This window comes from Oxyura jamaicensis, chromosome 7, assembly GCF_011077185.1.
Source record: "Oxyura jamaicensis isolate SHBP4307 breed ruddy duck chromosome 7, BPBGC_Ojam_1.0, whole genome shotgun sequence".
Lineage (NCBI taxonomy): Eukaryota > Metazoa > Chordata > Aves > Anseriformes > Anatidae > Oxyura > Oxyura jamaicensis.
This window is the reverse complement of record NC_048899.1, coordinates 4747236-4765369: the sequence shown is the minus strand read 5'-3', so window position 1 is coordinate 4765369 and position 18134 is coordinate 4747236. Positions and strand designations below refer to the sequence as shown.

Sequence of the window (18134 nt, the reverse complement as noted above, 5' to 3'; positions counted from 1 at the left end):
CCGGGCTGTGGGGAGAACCGGGGGTCGCGCTGCTCCGGGAAACTTCCCGCAGCTCGCCGGGCTTCGCTCTCTTGAACTTCCACCCCGCGACGAGCTGCTGAGGGACCCCGGCTCCCCGGGCGCTGCCCGGTGGGTGCTGAGTCCCAGCCCCAGCGGCTCTGGAAGTTTGGGGGCTGCTGCTGGCTTGCAAGTTGCTCGGGGTGTCTGCCCAGAGCAGTGACCAAAAGCATGCTCCAGACCTCCCCGACTGGGAGGCAAGGCATGTACGGAGGTGATTTGGAAGATTCTTGGATTGCGAAGTGTTTTAACGAAACATGTTTGGTCTACTCGGTATAAACAGTTATCCTTTTTTAGCTTCTTACGTGCGTAGCTGTGCACCCACGACTTAGAAGCACTTGTGTCTTTTCAATAGTTTTCTTCCCCTACGTATGAGGCTAAATTCCAACTTCGGTAGCGCCGTTCTGCTGTCGTGCCGATGCACCGTTCCTCAGAGCGTCAACCCTCCGCCGCTGATGGTGGTCGTAAAAATAAGACAGTTCCTGCAAGGGGTTGAAAAAAGCCTTTCTGAAGATCAAGCTTCTATTTTGTGGCCATTTGAACACGAACAGAAAAGTTTGCCTTTAATAAGTGAACGGCTTAGTCAATCGTTGTGTCAGGGACAGCCCCTGGTGTTTGGAGGTTTTCCACATGCACTCAGGGAGAGGAACAACAAAATAGTGGGGAAAATGGTGAGAGTAAGTATGTGGTTGTTTGCCGGGTGGTTTGGGGTACATGTTTTATTTGTAGGTGTGCAGCTGTGTGAGTGATTATAGGCCCCCTTAAACATTGATGTTTATGTGAAGAGGTTGAATAAAGCTGGTGATTCACAGATTAAAAGCCCAGGAATTACGGCGCAGTATTGAAAGATGCAAGGGAACAGTCAGGTCTGTGCCTTTAACGGAGCTCCTGAGACAGGGACATCAGTGAAATGAGACTGGAAATCAGCAGGAACAAGGATCGCCTTAGCAGTAAGGATGACAGTCTTAAGCGTGACATGGGTAGCGCTGGGCGTGTCTTGGGAGTGATGGGTACAGGAACAAAAATTATTCTGATGCCAAAAAAAAAAAAAAAGGAAAAGAAAAATTATTGACTGCAACACTGAACCACTACTGCAGGATCCCGTGTAATGCATTTTAAATCTCGTGGGGAAACGCCAAACTGGTAGTGGATGAGCAAAGCTGAGGAAGGTGTAGTTAGAGCATCGGATGAGACTGTTATGTAAACTAATGGTTGGCACCGCCTTGTTGGGCTTTGGTAGCAACTCTGTGATCTTTTTGAGGCTTGAATGTCTTTTCAGAGTTCAAAGACTGTATGTACTGCTCTGCAAAACGCTCACCTGGTGGGACCTTTCAGAATGTCCTTTAGGACCTCATTAAAGTAACGCGTTCATCCTTTGCCTTTAGACAATGTTACATCTTGGTTCTGAAACAGCAGCATGCGAGTGCATGTTTACCCAACATTTCTAAATATTGCTGGATGCTCTGAAACTCCAAATCAAAAGACTTATACAAAGAACCGGAGAGGTCAAATACACTAAACTGGTGTTCATGTTACGGTTATCGAATTAGTTTTTCTCGTGAGATAATCCCTCAAGAGCATATTGCTTGAACTTGTCATAAGAAAGTAATTAAAGCTACTGCGTGAAATAATTAAAGGGCAACTTTAGCTTCAACGGGGGACTACTGTGTCTTGAAAAAGAACAAAAAAGGAACTCCCTTATCCTTGAATTGTTGATGTATTTGACAGGAATTGCTTAGGATGCTAATTCCCTTGGTTTTGGAGGGCCTGTAGCGTGCCAAGAGTCCACCAAGTGCAGCAGGTTTCCTTTGCAGCATCTGGTGGCTGGGAACCATCAATCATCGTTGGGGGTGAAATGAGTGGCTCAGGATGTATGGCAAGTTAATCAGCTTGTGAGACAAAAAGTCCCGGATTAATCGCTTAGTAGAGCTGTTGCATAAGAATACACTGATTGGGCGCAAATAAATGTTTTCCCCATCCCCTTTTTTGCATGACTGCAATCTGATTTTGGAAGCAGTAAGCACCCTTAGACTACCAGCTTGTGTCCCTGGTAAGAGTGAACAGCACTGCCACTGTTACAACACAGAGTGCCTCTGCATAGCTACCCAAGTGTTCTCTTCAGGTCTCTTGCCCTCAATATACAACTTCTCATTTAGAGATATTTGTTCAAGCCCTTGTTCCCGATGGAAGTCAGCCCCACCTTAGCACCTTCTGAATCCCTGATTTTTCCATGTCGTTCATCTCACTAGCTCTCTGTCAGGGCTTCGCTGAAGATGCCCCATGACTTAAATGCCACATCAAAATTGTTTCTAGTCTTAGATATTCAAGCGTAGACCATGTCTGTGCCACTTCATTTGCATTGTTGAGGGCCTATGCAGATTTTTACCTTTCCATGGGCACTGAAAGAACTCTGGCATTGGCCAGACATAGATCCTCAGCCTTAAAAACACTTTCTACCTAGGCTACAGCTCCACCCACTCTAATAAGCACAAGGTCATCTGAAATGCTGCATCTTGCCAGGTAGCTTCAAAACCTGTTTGTTTTGCTGAACTGAACATCAAGAGAAGGAGCTGATGTTACTAGGTAGATGTTATCCAGGATTTTAATAGAGAGTTTATCCAGCTGGAAACTCATCTTGAATTCCCAGGAAAGAGTTTACACTTTAATTCCTCCTCCCCTCTGCTGGTTTAAGCAGATGTTCTAATCACCAAGCTATGAGGGTACTCCGATAACCATCATTTCCTCAGGTTGAAATGGCTTGCTGTTTTTTTGGGGATATAATTGTGCATTAGGCAAAGAAAGGCTGTACAATTTTGTAGCTTAATGATATAGACACTGCTGTAGAAGAGACATGAGTTTCTTACAACCATATATATAGTGAGCTTTCACTGGAGCAAGAAACAGAGCTCAGGCTTCCGAACACCTGCAGTTTTATGCAGACTATTTGATAATGTGGCAAAGAAGTACCAGAAAAGCCCTGAAAGTAAGATACTGCATTTCATGAACTTCTGTAAAGCAAAGATTACTTTTATTTTTAAAAATGTGTGACTTTTAAGGCAAATATTTTGACAGTCCAATGGCTGTTTCTAGCATGCTGCATTGCTCTAGCGGGGCAGGGCGAGCAGGTATTCCTGTGTCTGGCAATAGCTGTGGATAGAGGAGAGTCATCTCTAAGGGCTGCCGTCATCTTGGAATCCCCAGAATAACATGAAAACTTTAGCATTCAAATTCCTGCATGTTATTATTATATATATATATAAATCATTTTAGGACTGCTGGATTCTCTGGAACTCTTCAAGATCTTTTGTGTGTGTGTGTGGTTTTTCTTTTGATTTTTTTTTTTTCTCTTTGCACTCCTGGTCCCCTGCAATTTTAATGGGGGCAATCTTGGACGAAGACAAAATGCAGTAGCAACATGCAAAGCAGACCCCTGAGTGCTAGCTGCTGTGCTGTTTCACAGTGCAATCTCTTTTTCAGTTTTGCCCTTTCAAATGCAGATCCTAGATCTCCACTTCTTCCCAGGCAGGATGCACTCTCAGGAACTTAAATCTTGTGCTTACATTTCCCAGGTGCTCAGAGGCACTGAAAACCCTTGCAGGAGCCCAAGCAGAAGGCCAGGCTGGGTAAGGCAAAGGCTGCCCTGGCTGGCAGCAAGGGGCTGCCCCTCTCACCAGGACCCTACGTGCACAGTATCCTCTGAGCTGCTCCTTGGCTGCCCTCTGTAACTCAGGATTTTCCTGCACATAGAGGCACGCCGAACACAATCAGTAGATTTTCTCTTTTGAGACTGAGAGACTGTAGGGATTTTTTTTTTTATGTAGTTCTTTTAAAGAAGGTCTTTTGAAACAACACTTTTTTTCTTCATCTGTTGTGAAATCTTCTGGAAAGCAGAGCAGAAGTGAGGTAATGAGCCTAGATAAGTGACTGCGTTCCCAATAAAAAATGATTTTTCCTGCAATCACATCTCAAAATGTAGTTTGGAACAGCGGTCATCTTTGCATGCCAATTACATTAGGAGTTGTTTAAAAAAAGTTTGGTGTGTCCTCAAACCTATTTTCTTAATGTTTGTCCGGAGCATCTTTCCAAATGCCTTGCTGTGCAGATATGTGCTGTCTCTAATGCCTCCTTCCTACATGCTGTGTTGGCAGCCGGATGCATTCAAAGATCATGAGTCAGGTCCCATAACAAAATTATGAAATGGGCTTAAAAACAGTACAGGCTTTCACTTTGTCATTTTCAAATGTTTAATGTTTTCTTCTTTCTTTAAAGATCTTTTTTTCTTATTTTTTCAGTTCCTTAGGTCTGAAACTTGATTATGTTAAACAGTGGTGTGGTTCTTTTTCTTTTTTTCTTTTTCTTTTCATTTTTTTAACAAAAGCTCAGTTTCAGGTCTTGAGTCTTGTAGAAAAAGACATCTTGCAAAGCTTGCACTAAAATCATGAATGATGGCACCCCCACGTCTGAGCTTCTGCTGATACAAGCTCCAGTTTTAAATGGGAAAAGTACGTCAAAATATTTCATTGTCGTCCTTGCTTATAATCAGATGCAACATGGGCCTCTGCTGATGGTTCCAGCTGCTTGTTCATGTGATGAAACCAAAGCAGATTGAATTCCAGTCCTGACAATACCAGCTGATAGTGTATCTTCTGCTTCCCACTTCATCGAGTGACAGCATGGGCATAGTCTTCGCTTCCAAAGCAGTGGGCACTTGTTGTCCAGCTAGATGGTCGTTTCGTCTTGCAGGGCATGGCATGGTGTGGTATGCACGAGTGTGTGTCTGATGGTGTACACTGGTCATACCTATTTTAGAGGAACTGCAGTTAAAGTAACATGGAAAAAAAATCCCCTTAAAGTAATGAGTAATAATGAGAGGTGAATTGATTATAGTATACATATAATATGGTGCTGAGCCTTTACTCGGGACAGAAAATGGTAGCAGGGACCACGTAGCCAGCAGAAAGTGGTTTGAGAGCCTAACCCCCACCATCGTGCCCCTTAATCTGTTTCACATGTGTGAGCTTTCAAGGAGCGTGTACAGGGGATTTGTAAGCACAAAGGTCTCTAACATCTGAGTTTATATGATCTTGTTCTTGATTTAGGCAGCCTAAAAATTGCAGTACTAATTTTGTAAGCTGTATGTTATATCAATATTCAATTTATTCTGTTGTGCAAATAGGCTTAGCATTGAAATACTTTTCCAACAAATTTTGCAACTGGAGCTGATACTAATTCTCTTATCTTTCTGTGCCATACAGTAATTGTGCTTAATTGTCTGCTTCTGGTATGTTTTGTGGTGTGAAATGCAGTATGTCAACACTGCTAAACTGCAACATCAGTGTGCGTAATGCTGATGTTATTGGAGGAGAGAACTTACAGATCTCCCACCTAACTGGGTGAAACAGCTCTCATGCAGCTGCCAACACAGCCCTTTCTTGTATGTATTCTTGTAGTGAAAGCTTGTATTTTTTTTTTTTTTTTCCTCTGTAACATTATTATTGTATCAAGTTTTCATGGGGATTTTTTGTGTCCTGTGTTGGACTGTTAAGCTGAAAGGCATGGAAAAGCAAGTTCATAGCTAGGAAGGCAGAGCGTAAAGAATGTAACATTCTCTTACAGTCCCTCAGAAACGATGGAATTGTCACAAAATGGCTTAATAGCCTTATAATTTAGCACAGCTCTCCTAACTTGAGTCTCCTTTATCTTTTTTGAGGCATTTTAGTGTTTTGCAGACTCAGAGAAGTTAACCTAAAGAGGTTGCAACTTGTAAAAAGGATTCTACAACCTTCCCTCAGCAGGTGGTGATGGGAGGCTCCGGGCACCTTCCTACATCCCAACTTCCCTTTCCTCCCAGTCGACCACTTTTCTATGCTGAAAGGTAGCCAAAACTCCCATAAAGAACAGGGAACTAAAGCTGTTTGTTTTCTGTAAGCTGCTTGGATTCTTCCAGAGGTAGGAGGAAAATAGCAGCTGAAAGACTGGAAACCATGAGGGAAGAAAAACGGTGTGATTTTGTGTTAAGGTTGAAAATACGCTTTGCCCGTGCTTAGTTCAGTGTTACAGTTTACACTTGAATGAGTACACAAAGAAGGCAAATTAGAAGAAATACAGAGGAAAGCAAGTGGAACTGTAACATTTGACAAATTGTCTGCTTGTCTTACCCCTGCAAGAAGTGGGAGAAAAACCTTCTATTCCAAAGTTTTACCTGTGTAAATGAGGCTTCAGAAATGCATGTGATGATGGTCCTCTTGTCCCCCTTCACATGGAAAATGATATTGTGTCCTCAGAACCCCCTTTTCATTTAGTTTCAGTGGGACTCTGCATGCTTTTGGATTGGTTTTGACTGGAGAGGCCTGAGCCAACTCACGGCTACAGACAGCAAATCTGCAGGCGTGGAAAATTCAGCTCAGCTGCATGGTATGAGCTGCAGTGATCATCTGTCAGGAGATCACGGCACAGCTGACAGCACTCTTGATTGTTTCTCTCCAAAAAGTGCTGGTATGTGCTTTGCTTTTACATGGACTGGTAAAGCGGGAGCGATGTGACTGCAGAGGGACTGTGCTGCCACGAGGCAGCAGGTATCGGTGTCAGCGGGCAGTAAGTTCGGTGATGACTTCCGCGTGTCATGGTGTGTGCTGTGCGTGCTCGCTGCGTGGGCTTGCGCTAATGCCCCAGGGAGCGGCTGCTCCTTACATGCAGCAGTTGATGCAGAACTGCCTTGCTGGTTGTTTTTCCCTTTTGTTGCTCGCTTTTCCGAGGGTAAGGAGAATGAGAGAATTTTTGCATATTACTTAGTGATAATGCAATGCTGAGGTACCATATTTCATGTATGTATGCATTTAAAATAGATAATTACAAAATACGGCAGTGTACATTATTTACATCATTTTATATGAATGTTTTATTTACAACTTTAACCTCTTTTGAGATCGCACTCATCCTGGGGGGATCTGGGATGCCTCAGGCAAGTGTAGTATCAGCAGGAACAGTCAGCATCTGATCTCTGCATCCAGTACACTGAGGTGCCAAGCCATACTCTCAATTTATTCTTTGTAAAAATGTGGCAGTGATTCCTCTGTGATCTCTCTTGATATCCCACTTAGAAAACATCAACATAAGGGGAGGCCGAATCTTAAATTATAAAAAGTAAGATAAAATCCAAGTTAATTCTTTTAGTAGTTCCTACGTAATCAGAAAAACATTGTGATCTAGGTACTGGAATGGCTAATTCCTACAATGTTAGAAGAGCTTTTATAGGGATGTGACTGTCGTGCTCAGTTTCTAAGCAATTGGAAACGTGTGAGCTGGGAGAGCAAGGACATGGTGCAAGTCCCAGGTTTGAATGTGATATGCTTAATTCCTCTCCTCTTTGCTAATGCAACTATGGATGTCAGAGGACATTGTGCTTCACCTGTGGTACTTAGCATCAGTGCTTTTTCTGCTTTTCCTTTTTCTACAGAACTGTTGCCAATGTGTGTTACAAAATTGCTGACATTTTACTTAATGAAGTTTATTTTCAAGTGGGTTTGAAGGATTTCCCTGCTTATCTTCATCTTGGGTGGGATGTTTCTATGTAGAAGTGGTAAGCCTGCTCTAAACTCCCAGGCTGTCTAACACAGGTGGTAGTGACCAGATGAACGCCAGCTTCATTGCATCACTCTGTACTGCTTCATCCATCAGTTTGTGTAGAGATCAGGAAAATTGGTGCTTTCATCTTCTGAGGCTTTGGTTCTGCTCTGCTCATCAAAATAGAATTTTTCATGTTAGTAAGAGTTCTTCTGTTGGCTTTAAATGGAGGCAGGCAAGGAGGTAATTTGCTACTGTATTTTTCTCAGGTTTGAAGAAAATACAGAACCAGGTCGTATTCAGATGATTTAAGGATATTGCACCTTATTATGTAGCATTCTTCTTACCATTCTTGGGAAATACCCTTACTGTTTATAATTTTGTGGTTTATGAATAAAGCCTACATGAGATTTTTCTCTCTTCCCACTCTGGAGCTGTTTCCTCTGTAGCATTGTTAGGCTTGATTGGAATCTAGGAACTTTGAGTAGTGAGTCAGAAAAAAAAATAAACAAAAGCAGAGCAAGCAAAACTGGAGGAATGGGAGAGATTTTAAATGCAGTTTAAAACCTTTCAGCTCTAATCTAGAGGTATATTTCCCTCCCTGTCCATACACACCTGCTTCCTCTTATTTTTTTCACTTTTTTTCTCTTGCCCTTGCTCTCACCCCCCAAAATCGCTATGGACAATGCTATTGTGCCTTCCTCAGACAGATTTGTAGGATATGCCTAGCTGTGCTTCTTCAAAAGAAGATGAAGAAAGAAGTTTTCAACTGTAACAAATTGGTTTTGTAAAATACACAGAACAGTAAATAGGAATATAACCATAAACCTTAATGATTCCACAATAGTCCTGTAAGTATTTCTCACTCACTCACCTATGTTGTGACTATTTACACTTTCAGCCTGGATTTTAACATTTCTTGACCTTGTAACCAAACAGTGGTTAAAAGGTATGAAGAAACAGACCACAGATTAGATATTTAGTGAAAGGTAAAGAAAAGCATATTTAAGATTAGCGGAACGTATTTGAGATTTGTTATGTTACTGGCATACCCATATCTTCCTAAACCTTGAAATAATCTGTTTTCTATGTAATCCAAATCACTTCCATTTGCTAGATCATCTGGAATTTAGTTTTGCTGAATGAAGTTCTTAGATTGCTTAGCCAAATGGCAGGGGAAAAAAATGTCCAACTTCTGAAGAATATGCCTGGATATTAAGGAACAAAATAAAATGCTAAAGATCTCAGTTCTGAAAGAAATAAGTGGTTGGCCAGAAATAAATGCTTTGAATTTGTTATGGTGAATTTTGCCAGATGTTCTTAAAGAGTGTTTGTGTACATTGTATTTACTGTGGTGTTTCTCGTGCTTGCTGCAATGGATGTGTATTTGTAGGTCACTTGATCCTGTTTATGGTCTAAATACTTCCCCCCCCGCCCTAAAACAGCAGTATCCAATTGTGGACTATGTTCAGCTGCTTTTTAGAAGATGTGATCCAAACATTAAGTACCAACCAGAATTTGTGTATGGTAAAATGAATAAGCTGTATTTCTTCTCAGCTGGCAAATTTGCTTTGACTCTTACTATGTCTTGATAGAGATCTGAAACTTGCATTTTGCTATGTACCTAGGAGTACTTTACATGGTAAGATCTTTCAGGTGCAGTATCTCCTTAAAGACTTTTTTAAAACATGCCTGGAGGAGGCAACTTATCAAGCGTACTCTCAGCCTCATGCAGCGTGGAAGGGTGAATGGCAGAGATTTCTATGCTCTGTACTGAAAGATCTCATCACTCATCTGAAAATGCAGCAGTTATTCCTTTATAGTTTGCCCTGGTACGTGTGTATTAGGAACACCCATGTTAGTGTATGGCAAATACAGGCTAGAGCAGCGGCTGATGTGTGGTCATCCACAACATGGGCTGTCCACACTTATGCTGTTACTAGTTGTGTCATGGATATACTAATTCTGTTCTTGTCTGTGCTTTGATTTCTCAGAGTACGTTTCTTCTCAGGGTATGCAACTCTGCATACACTGCTTGACACAGCAGGATGCGGCTGACAGGGTGGTCGAAGCTTTTCCCTATCTATTACCACCTTCTTCTGCCTGGAGCACTTTTTTCTGGGCACTGGCTCAGGTGTGTGCAGTATTGCACTGGGAGCTGGGTCAAGTGGGACCAAACACTTGAAGGGAGGGACAGGACAATTCACACGTGTTCAGTCTGACTGTGGAGCAATAGCCTAAGATGCCACAAGGTTGCTTTTCAAATTAGCACATGTACAATGTGCGAACCTGCAAGCCTTCATCCAGTGTGGGCAGGATATTTTTTTTTTGCTGCTTGCAGTAGAGTCTGTCAGCGACCTAACCAGAACTGATTCATGCAAGTAAACAGTCTCTGTCTATCCTTCACTGATGTAGTTTTATATTCTGCAAGGCACGTCCACTTTAACAAGTGAGGATAAACAGGGCTGTATTGTGGAAAACACAGCTGCTTCTTACTATACCCAGTTTATTAAGCTTTGTCATAAATTCAGGTTACTAGATGTGTACTGGGGAGGTTTGTTTATTTTCCTGCGAAGCTTCACTGGAATAACACAGAAGTGTGTTTTTCAGGCTCCTGCCTTTCTTTCAAAATGAAAAATGCATACTTATTTTATTCATTAAATAATAATAGAAAAACAGGAATTGAGCAATCTTTTAAACTTGTTTTCTTTGGGTTTGATTTCTTATGATTTATTTTTTTTTAATGCAGGCTACCCTGAGTGGCCCTGCTGACTGCTTAAAAAGGGAGACTGATGGCTTTCTTTCCTTTTTTTTTTTTTTTTTTTGGCATTGTCATAATATATATCACAGAGAATAAGTATTGTGGATTCGGTGCTCCTTCCGTGGCTAAATTACCAAGACTGCCTTGGTCTAATTTATGGTGTTGTACATTGCCTTATGTCGATCATAAGGCAAGGTCTGTTGTGGAGATTGATTTTAATGGCAAAAAATGTCTATTTCTGTGGCAGTCCAAGCAGATGAGTAGTCTTAAGTTCGTTCTCTGTGTGCTTGCGCCTGTCCTTCATCAGAGCTACTTGGAAGTGCCTGATGTTCATTTGCCAAATGTAATTCCCAGATTTCATGTGTTGATAAGAGATTAAGACAGGCTTGTATTTAAGATAACTACTTCATGTCTTCATGTTATGAAATGAGATTTAGCTGAATACTGATCTCTGCTGAGAATGGAAGCTGATACCCCTCCTGTTCCTGTTTAATAGATCAGTTGAGGGAGAGTATCATCGTTGTGTAGAATAGATTCATGGGCTGAGAGCTTTTCAGGCCAGAACAAACAATGTGATGGTCCTGGCTTGTCCAGGGGCTTGTGGTTGTGGCAGCATCCCTGCTCAATAAAACATGCTGTAGCTGAAGATTCAATTTGTACTTGGAAGCTCCACTGTTGTAAGTCCTATCATAACATAGAGCAGAGCGTGCCAGTCCTTAACTACTTTTCAAGGCATCTTTTTACGGTTGGTGGTGGTGCTGCTGCTTGGATAGAGAAGGATTCTGGCACTTCGGGGACTGATTGCTCTTGAAAATGAAGGCAGACTATTTAAATGCTTTATTTTCAGACTAGGCTTTAGTGGAATCAGGCTACAGTAGAGTAATCACTTTTTTTTTTTTTTTTTTCCTTTTGCCTTTCTCCTTGCCAATAATTTTGATGTGTTGGCCGGCTCCAATATTTTTATTATACGTTTCACAAAACCTGATGAATGGTTAGAAGAGAGAGATTGGTATTAGCATCCCTGTGAAAGATGTATGGCTGACTGGAGAATGATGTGGGAGAAACACTGGATTTTTGCTTGTAGCCTGAAGCCTGCTGATTTTTAGTGACAGAGGTACCTGTAATTTTTACCTGCTGGAAACACTTTTCCCTTGCTCTGATAAAAATTATCCATTAAGTCCTGTCATTGCTGATGAAACCTAGCTAGTACTTTATTTTGGAGTGATCTTACAGGTGCACAACATTGTGAAATTCAATATTGTTCTTTATCATGCTCATGCAATTCACTCAGTCTTCTCTATTACCTATTATCTTTTCTATTTTTTTATCACATTTTGTCACATTCTCTTGTCCTGGAACTTTCATTTTAGCCCTCTTCAGTCTTTTTTCAGCAGACACAATCCTTCACTTATAGGTAACCGTGCTTCAGCAGAACTGGCATGACACGTTCAGTGTACATACAGTGTATATATAAATCTTTCTTGCCCAAGTCTCCTTAGCATTCTGGATTTGGGGTGTGTATGCGTAAATCAAATAGTTTGCCCATTTTTTCTGTGGCAATTTTCTGTTTTCTGTTGACCTAAAAAACTTGTATGAACCCCAGAACCCCATGCTCCCAGAATTTGCAGTTATTTTTTTCTTGCAGATTAACCTAGATGGTTTTAAAACTGGACAGTATGTTTGGTTGTCTTCTGTGTTTCTTATTAAGGAAAATCTTATGATGCCAGTTGGGCTTGTTATTTTTCAGGTATTGTTTCTATATACCTCTTTGTTCATCAGTGTCCTTGGATGACCGTTTTCTCTATGTGCACCATCAGAACTTGTCTGTTTTTTTTTTTTTTTTTCTTTTAATTACTTTTGTGTTTTCAGAGCATGGTATGCTGTAGTGCTTTCCATAAATAAAAAGTAATGGAGTTGGAAGTCTCGTGTGTTGTCTCTGCTGTCTGTTCTCCCTGTACGAGCAGCTACACAGCAGCGCCTGTCCTGAGGCTTTGAAGGTTATTATTACATGAAAGAATTTTGGGATCTTCTGTCTTTTACAGGGGAGCTTCCCAGGGCTGTTTCCTCAAATGTGCTTGTTGGATCGGTAGCTTTTCTATATATTCCTTCTGTTGCTTGTTGTTTGCTGCTTGTTCATGTTTTTTTATCTAGGCTTGGAGGGATTTTTTTTTCTTTCTTGTTATTCTTTTTATTTGAATGATCCATTAAATTTATTTCATACATTTTTAGTTATCAGTTCCATCTGCAGAGGATTATTTATTTGTTTGTTCCCTTTCATTCCCTTTATAACTCTGTTTGCCCACCATGTTCTTGTTAACCTTGCAAACACAGGGCTTGGCCACTGATTTTTAGAATCCCATTTGCTCTAACTGCTGCAGCTCAGTGTCACTTGAGTGTACATTTCTTCTTGCACTGAAACTGTATGCATATGTCTCTCTGCACTCCCAGTTTGTTTACCAAAGTTAGTGAGAACTTAATTGATGCAAGCAAGAATTCAGCATCTGGTGCAATATCAGGCACGTTTGGTTGTTATGCCTGATCTCTGTCTGTGATTCCTCGGGAGTAAACAAGGAATGTGGATTCATGTCTGGCTCCTCTTTAGCTTTCCTTATAGAAATGCTACTGCATTGCCATTGCAGGTCAGACTCTGCCTTTTTAACCAGGAATACAATTTTGATCTCAACTTATTTCATAAATATTCTTTTTCCACAACCACTCTGGAGCTCTGTGTTCCTAGATTTCTAAGCTGATTTTCAAGATTTGGTGCAGACTGTGGATGATAAAATAAAATGTACCCAGACCTCTTGGATTAAATACAATCTGGTGCTATGATCTGGATCAAAAGAGAAGACAAATCCTGTTCTAAATCGTTTTCCCTTCATCTGCTACATTACAATGATGTCATGTAACAGGACATTTTTAACCTCCTGTGGTTTTTAATACCTAATGTGTTTTACAAAAGAGGCTTTTCCTATTACTGTTCCATTGTCCTCTGTGATGAGAAATGCAAATGTCCTGCACAAAACACCGTGTGTAATTTTAGCTGGAATATAGTGCTGAGCTGGATAACGAGTAGGACTCTTAGGATGCAAGTGTGTTTATACCACAAGTTTCAGCAAGGTTTTCTGGAGATTTAAGGTAACTGTTAAGGCCAATATGCTTAAAAATATGTTTGTTTTTTTTTTTTTTTTTCCATGTTTTCAAATTAAAAGTGAAAACAATTGTTAAAGTGGTGTAGGCTTCAGTCAGAATAGTAAAACAGTAATTCTTTTTTTTTTTTTTTTTCCTTCTTCTAGAGTGAATACAGTTCATTAATCCTTAATGTCTGGGGCTTTAAAATAATAGTATCATGCCATTAGTGCAACAACTGCCAGTTCAGTGTCCTGCAGCTTTTCCAGTCCTGAAATGCACATTCTGAGTGCGGTGATAGCTGTGAAAGGAGAATACATGTAATTGTGCTGTGCTCTGGACTGCAGATGTAGAGCGTGATGAAAGACCTCCTTGTGGTCTAAGAAGGGTTTTGAAAGAATCCCTCGCCTGAAGGGCACTAGTGAGCAGATTAGATGTTTTGATGTAACAAACTGGGAATTTGGTGACAGAGAGAAAAAGTTTTTTCCTTTGAGATTCCCCACACCTGCGTCCATTTGGTCCATAGGTTAAGCTATTGATAAAACTTGATTTTATATTTATTGCTTAGAATTGCTTTTAGAGTTATTTGAAATGCCTGTTCTTACTTAGATTTCAATATTTCAACTTGCCATTGACATGACCCTTGATTACCTTGATCCTGGCTACTTTTAAAACATATTTTTTTTAGTTGTGACAAATAGTCTGTTTCAGTCACATCGCTTGCACCAGCCCAAAGGAGCCTGTCTGCAAAGAACACTGAGAACCCCTCTCTCAGAACATTATTCGTGTCCATTTTGGTACAGACAAAAAGTGGCTTGTCCTATTTGTGTCAGTAAAAAGCATTTTTTACCCCAAAAGGAAAAGGTTTGCTTTTGTAAATCCAGGATTCAGGGTCCTATTCTATATCATCCAGGAGTAACTGAAGTGTCTTTTTATGCTAGCTGGCAAGTACGTTATCATGTACAGTCCACGATAAAGAACAGGCTAACATACTGCTTAAGTGGTTTGTGGTTTGTTTAAGGAGCTGCTTTTGTTAAGATAATTCTGAATAGTTTGCAGTTTCACAAAGGTGGCTGGCTGCGTGTGGGCGTGCACCTTCTGAACATGGGGATTTGCAAAGTAGCAAAGCCAACATCGTTCTGTTTTGTTGTCATTTTTTTGCTTACATTGGTTGTTCATGGCCATAGACCTAAGATTTATGCTGAAATTAATATCTTTAAATCTGAGACAGAGTTTTTAGTGGTGCATGTGGTGCTTTTCTGCGTGTATTTTTTTCAGTTCTATTTGCTGAACCCTGGCACTCACTGCAACAGTACGAGGCTGATAGCAGGGGCTTAAAGAGGGAGGAAAAAGAAATACGTATGATTTCTGCAATTCTGTTAAGAGTCTTATAAATTAAGGAAGTGTGCAAACTTGTGCTTACTGATCATATGTGTTGACAAGACACGTCAGGTCAGACAGACCCGAGCACATCAGCTTCTGATTTGAGCAAACTAGCTGGGAGGTAGCTCCGTTTCAGAAACAGTGGGTTTATACCTCCAGAGTAATGTTTTGTGCTTTAATACTTCGTGAAGAGAATTCAGGAGAGGCAGAGTGTTTGACATAATGCGGTCACGAACAGTGTGAAGTTTCAGAGGTTGCACAGGTCGGCTAGAATTCGGAGTCATGACATCCACCACGAGTGGTATGTTAAGAGGCAGCTGTGAGATCTCTCCAGTTTCAGTGCTGCGCCTAAGTATTAGGGCCACTCTGCTTCTTCTGTTTACGTCTGGCTGTCTCTACACTTGTTGTTCATGACTGTATTCAGAATCCTTTTGCAAATTCTTGACAGGTACAACTGTTAGATTATTGTGTTAGATGTTCAGGCAATTGTGCTGTATGTTATTTGGGGTAACATATGTTGAGAGAGGCCTTTAGGTTCATTTTCGTATTTGCCAGTAGGCTATAATTTTGAAAAGGAATAGTCTGTATGTTAGACTGAGGAAAGCTGTGGGTTCACGTAAGAACTCCTAACTGTCATACAGATGCTTGCTTTGGACTCCCTCTGCATAAATAGTAGCCTGGGGATTTGATGTGGCTTCTGTATGAGGCTGTATCCTTACTGATTTATTAAGGGTCTGTGTACATATGGAAGTAAACATACTCTGTTTGAATAATTCAGTTGAATTCAAGTGAATACTTTCAACTTGCTGTGTGTGCCTAATAGAAGGGAAATGCTGGCAGCAGTAGGAATTCGGGGGGAACAGGAGAGCAGAAGCGTGAGGGAGGCCTGGCATGAATATTGGTGTCTCAGGTAGTCAGGTTGTGATTTGCAGACAAATGCAGCTCTGTTCTTTGTAAGAACAGGTAATCACTGTAAGCTAATATCCTCCTAATATCCTTCAAATATGTGAAAATGCAAAAGTATTTGCTTAAGTTATTATTTGCTTTCCATTACAAATGTAAGTGTTGGGGGTGAAAATTATCAACCTGAAACTAGATATTAAAAATATGACTTAGGCTTCATACACAGTTTGAAATCTTCTTGGTTACCTTGAGACATTGGCACATTGGACCAGCATTTTTCCATATCTTTTAACAGTTGGTCAAGAGTATGGCTATAAAACCATGGGAAGCAGTGTACCTAAAAGGTCAACCACTAACCTACGGTGAGGGAAGGAGACTGAGTTGGGAGCAACTGGAGTGGATTAGCGGGAGTTGCTAAATCCGTTGCTGATGGAGCAGTGCTGTGTGATCACAGCATTATGCTGTTCTCTCAGAAGGAGTTTTCTTTCTCTCTCACTTTGCTTGCAGCTTTATAATACCGCTTTTTCATTGAACTGGTTTTCATGACTGCTTATATACTTGTCATTCTGGAAGCATCTTTGAGTGAATCATAGCTAGTCCACAAAATTGAGGCTAGATAATAATCTTAGTTATGAATTCTCTCTACCTGCAGTAGTGTTTGTATGCACATCATAAATGGAGATGGTGGAACTTAATTTCCAAAGTTTCCCAAACACTTTCCACTATATAACCCTACTTTTAACCTAAATTTTTACTAAGCTCTTTAATCTTAAATTTTCCAATATAACTTGAGTTATATTACTAACAGGGAGAAAAAAAATCTATTCAGAAAAGCCCCAGAAATAAACCTCTGAAATATATATATATATATATATATATTTAATATGGTTTGGTCCAAGTTGTAAAGTACCAGAAAACTTGTAATGGATTAGTGACACGTAGTATAATTTTTCTCATACCAGCCTTATATGAGGGATATGCTTTCCACTCCTTTTGTATCTGGGAAATTTGCAGAATTCATTTGTATAAGCTAAGATTTCCTTCAGGTTCATATCTAGAATAATCATAGAATACAATTTGGAAGGGAACATGGGAGGTCTTCCTGTCCCTTCCATGCCAGAGTGAGCCTGTAGTCAGAAAAGAGAGAGAGGAAAACTTGGGTCAAGATTTTAGGGCAGGGAGCCTGGCGATGAGAGGAAAGGAGCTTGGACTAGGAACCAGTACTGGGTCAAATGGCAAAATGAGGGGAACAGAAGAGCGAGATCCATTGGGAAGATGTACCTTGGTCAGAGGAGGTAGATGTGCACATGAAGAGCTGGTAATTAAGGTAAAATTTGGTCGTCTTGGATAAAAAGATAGAGACCATGAACTGAGATGGTATTAAAAATGGTCAAGGAGCACTGTGGATGTTTTGTAAGTGAGGAGGGACTGGGAATCAGGATGATAGTAGGGCAGAAAGGGGAAGGGATTTGTGCAGCCAGTCTGGAGAACAAGCAGAAAGATTTTGGAAGGGCTTTGGACAGAAAGGTCTGGTCTTGCGTATGATGGGAAGAAAAACCTTTGTCCTCGAGAACTTATTTCCCTCTCCAGAGTCTGGAATTCAGCTTCATCGATCAGTTGTTCTGGAGAATATGATTTTCTCCCTGTTTCTGCCATTCAATCCTGTTCAAGATGCTATAGAAAGCTCTTCACTTCTGTTAGAAATACTTGACTTGAACTCCTGGCTCTGATTTCCAGAAGTGTTGACATTGATGTGTCTGAAATCAAGGGCAGCTTGCTTTGTACATGAAGTACTCCACATCTTTTAGCTCTTTCAGAAATAACACCTGAGGGCTTAGACACGTGTTTCTTGGCAGATGGCTTCAGTAGTTTCTGCCAGGTTTTACTGCACCTGCAGCAAGCAAGTGTAATCTTTGAGTGCACTCCGTCAGTGCAGCACCAGTCAGGAGCTGAGTGTAATCCACCTCTCGCTGGAGTAGGCTGCTGGATATTTGATAGTGTCTTCAATTGGGACCTCCAACTCTTCAATCTGTTAAATGCTGAACAGCCACTGTAAAATGAGGACACTTTTTTGTGAGGAGTTTTGGGTTTTGAAATGCAGTGCAGTTTGTGGGCCACAGAAGTGCTCTAGCAAGAGCTGCCGTAGAGCTTTCTTCCATGAGCATTGACTGTTTTCCAACTCTGCTTTCAGGAGTTTGTGGTGAACAATGCACCGGGCTTTGCAATTAGCTGTTAAATAAGTTGCACGTTTTGGGAAAGAGCACCCATTTTGTGTCATGAATGAGCAGCAGCCCTATAGAAAAAGTCTTTCATTACATAAGTGTGTGCTGTCATGATG

General features: G+C 40.9%; 1 protein-coding gene across 4 annotated transcripts in view; it reads left to right on the top strand.

Annotated features, from left to right (window-relative positions):
* GULP1 (GULP PTB domain containing engulfment adaptor 1) overlaps positions 1-18134 on the top strand; it is a 152814-nt gene that overhangs the window by 290 nt on the left and 134390 nt on the right. The window lies entirely within an intron of this gene.